Source organism: Macaca fascicularis, chromosome 9 (assembly GCF_037993035.2).
Source record: "Macaca fascicularis isolate 582-1 chromosome 9, T2T-MFA8v1.1".
NCBI classification, from domain to species: domain Eukaryota; kingdom Metazoa; phylum Chordata; class Mammalia; order Primates; family Cercopithecidae; genus Macaca; species Macaca fascicularis.
In genome coordinates, this window is record NC_088383.1 from 71,219,426 (window position 1) to 71,223,605 (window position 4,180).

A 4,180-nucleotide genomic window follows, 5' to 3' on the forward strand; every position below is an offset into this window, starting at 1 on the left:
CAAGACCTCCTGAGGCTGTGTCAAGGTTAAGTGTCCTCAACCTTGGCAAAATAAACTTTTTTTTTTTTTGAGACGGAGTCTCGCTCTGTCGCCCAGGCTGGAGTGCAGTGGCCGGGTCTCAGCTCACTGCAAGCTCCGCCTCCCGGGTTCACGCCATTCTCCTGCCTCAGCCTCCGGAGTAGCTGGGACTACAGGCGCCCGCCACCTCGCCCGGCTAGTTTTTTTTTGTATTTTTAGTAGAGACGGGGTTTCACCGTGTTAGCCAGGATGGTCTCGATCTCCTGACCTTGTGATCCGCCCGTCTCGGCCTCCCAAAGTGCTGGGATTACAGGCTTGAGCCACCGCGCCCGGCCTTTTTTTTCTTTTTAAGACTGAGTTTCGCTCTTGCCGCCCAGGCTGCAGTGCAATGGTGCGATCTCTGCTCTCTGCAAACTCTGCCTCCTGGGTTCAAGCGATTCTCCAGCCTCAGCCTCCTGAGTAGCTGGGATTACAGGCGCGCCACCACCATGCCCGGCTAATTTTTGTATTTTTAGTACAGACAGGGTTTTACCATGTTGGCCAGGTTGCTTTCGAACTCCTGACCTCAGGTGATCTGCCCGCTTTGGCCTCTCAAAGTGCTGGGATTACAGGCATGAGCCACCACGCCTGGCAATTTTTTTTTTTTTTTTTTTTTTTTTTTTGAGACAGAGGAGATAGAGTTTCACTCTTTTGCCCACACTGGAGTGAAGTGGCACAATCTCAACTCACTGCACCCTCTGTCTACCAGGTTCAAGTGATTCTCCTGCGTCAGCCTCCCAAGTAGCTGGGGTTACAGGCGCCTGCCATCATACCCAGCTGATTTCTGTATTTTTAGTAGAGATGGGGTTTCACCATGTTGGCTAGACTGGTCTCGAACTCCTGACCTCAGGTGATCCACCCACCTCGGCCTCCCAAAGTTCTAGGATTGTAAGCGTGAGCTACTGTGCCTGACCTGGCAAAATAAACTTTCTAAATTCTCAAATTTCTCAAATTTTCAGGGTTCACAATCCCTGAGGGGGAGATTATTATACTGCTCAGGAAATAAAATCTGTTTTCTGCCCCAGAGAGAGATATTATCTTCCAAGGCTGTTTGCTAAGTAAACATCCTGGAAAGATAGTCTGAGACAAAAGCTGCCATAAGATGGGTAGAAACACCATGGAGAATTGTCCCCAACAAAGGATGGGGAATGGGAAAGACAAGCTCAAGATGTCACAAGTACAGTTTTTTTGTGGGGGAACAGGGTCTTGCTATATTGCCCAGGCTGGTCTTGAACTCCTGACCTCAAGCAATCCTCCCATTTCAGCCTCCCAAGTAGCTGGATCACAAGTGTGAGCCACCACACTCGGCTTCTGCAAGTACAGTTTTTTTTTTTTTTTTTTTTTTTTTGAGACGGAGTCTCGCTCTGCCGCCCAGGCTGGAGTGCAGTGGCCAGATCTCGGCTCACTGCAAGCTCCACATCCCGGGTTCACGCCATTCTCCTGCCTCAGCCTCCCGAGTAGCTGGGACTACAGGCGCCCGCCACCTCGCCCGGCTAGTTTTTTGTATTTTTTAGTAGAGACGGGGTTTCACCGTGTCAGCCAGGATGGTCTCGATCTCCTGACCTCATGATCCGCCCGTCTCGGCCTCCCAAAGTACTGGGATTACAGGCTGCAAGTACAGTTTTAAGATGTAAATACAGAGAACCGTGGGCACAGTCAGATGGAGGAGCTACTTGCAATGAAGTTTGAAAGCAGGACTTAACAAAATTAGAAAGCCAACAGATGGAGGATGGGAAGGCAAAATTCTAGAAAGAGGATGTGCAAAATCATAGGAGTGCTTGAAGTGGCAAGAATTGTTTGGAAACCACGTATTTATTTTTTGCTTTTGATTTGCTTTTGTTTTTGTTTTTGTCTGAGACAGAGTCCCACTCTGTCACCCAGACTGGAGTGCAGTAGCACAATCTTGGCTCACTGCAATCTCTGCCTCCCGAGTTCAAGCAATTCTCCTGCCTCAGCTTCCTGAGTAGCTGGGATTACAAGCACGTGTCACCACACCCGGCTAATTTTTGTATTTTTAGTAGAGATGGGGTTTCGCCATGTTGGCCAGGCTGGTCTCAAACTCCTGACCTCGGGTGATCTGCCCGCCTTGGCCTCCCAAAGTGCTGGGATTACAGGTGTGAGCCACTGCACCCGGCTAGTTTTCTTTTTGTTTGTTTGTTTTTGAGACAGGGTCCCCCTGCATTGCCCAGGCTGTTCTCAAACTCCCAAGCAATTCTCCTGCCTCAGCCTCATGAGTAGCTGGGACTACAGGTGCGTACCACAGGGCCTGGGGGAAACCACAAGTCATTAAGTAAAGCTGGAACAAGCTATCGAAAAAGTTGAGAAATTAGACTAAAGATGTTGGTTGGAGCCAAATACTGAAGGTCCTGAAAGCAGCAAGTGAGGACAAGTCTAGGGTAGCTGGGAGCAACATTTCTGATTTGAGCAATGGGGAGGACAAAGGTTCCAGCCACTGTGGGAAGGTCTGCAGGAAGAGGGGCAGGTGTGAGGGTGAAGACCATGATTCCATTTTGGATGAATATGAGAAGCCAGGTCCACATTGCAATGCAGTTGTCCAATAGGCAGTTATGAAGTTTTGGAGAGAGGTCTGGCTCAGAAGCATGGGTGTAAAAGTTAATTTTAATTATGACTAACTATGGGTGTGGTTTAAGTCAGTGAGATATGGGATAGGAATAAAGACACTAACAGCCTAAAGGACGAGGCCATGGGCATTAGTCTTCTTCTTTTTTTTTTTTTTTTTTTGAGACAGTCTCACTCTGTCACCCAGGCTGGAGTGCAGTGGTATGGTCTTGGCTCACTGCAACCTCTGCCTCAGCCTCCCGAGTAGCTGGGACTACAGGCATGTGCCACCATACCCGGCTAATTTTTTTGTATTTTTAGTAGAGCCAGAGTTTCACTATGTTCTCCAGGCTGGTCTTGAACTCCTGACCTTGTGATCCAGCTGCCTTGGCCTTCCGAAGTGCGGGGATTACAGGTAGGAGCCACCGCGCCCCGCCAGGAGCATTAGTCTTTTAGGGGCAAGAAGCAGAGGAGGAGCTAATGAAGAGAACTGACAAAAACTAGCCAGGAGGATAATAAAAAGAGAACTCAGGAGGAGCACTTCTGTGGAAACCAGAAGAAGAGAGCACTGGGTAGAGAAGGGAGCGCTCAACAGTGTCACAAACTGAGGAGAGGTCAAGTGAGGCAAAGGCAGAGAGCATTAGGGCCGGACGCAGTGGCTCACACCAACAATCCCAGCACTTTGGGAGGCCAAGGCAGGAGGATCACTTGAGCCCAGGAGTTTGAGACCAGCCTGAGCAACATGGCAAGATCTCATTTCTGCAAAAAACAGAAAATTAGCTGGGCACAGTGGTGTGTGCCTGTAGTCCCAGCTACTCGGGAGGTTGAGGTGGGAAGGATCGCTTGATCCCAGGAGTTTGAGGTCACAGTGAGCTATGGTTTTGCCATTGCACTCCAGCCTGGGCGAGAGAGCAAAACCTTGTATTCAATAATAATAATAATAAATAAAAGAAATAGCAGCATTAGCTGCTATTACTGTGTAACAAATTGCCCCCAAATTTAATGGCCTAAAACAAGCATTCTATTATCTGAAAGTTTCTGTGGGTCAAAAATTAGGGACTGGCTTATCTGGGTGGTTCTGGCTCGGGGCCCCTCAGGGGGTTGCAGTTGAGATGCTGGCTGGGGCTGCAATCATCTGAAGGGTTAACGGCACTCAAGGACCTGCTTTTAGGATGGCACCCTCATGTGGCTTTTGGCAGGAGGCCTCAGTTCCTTGCTATGTGAGCTTCTCCATGGCCTCTTGGGTGTCCTTGTGACATGGCCGCTGGCTTCTCTCAGAGCAAGTGATCTGAGAGAGACACTGAAGCCACAATGTCTTATATGATCCAGCCTCAGAAATCGCACTATCATTTCTGCCTTATTCTGTTTGTTAGAAGTGAGTTAGTAAGACCAGACCACACTCAAGAGGAGGGAAATTAGGCTCTCTCTCTTGAATGGAGTGTCAAAGAATTTGTGGATATTCTTTAAATCCCCACAGCCTATCTTTTGTTTGTTTTTTTTTTGTTTGTTTTTTGAGATGGAGTCTCGCCCTGTCGCCCAGGCTGGAGTATGGTGGCGCAATCTC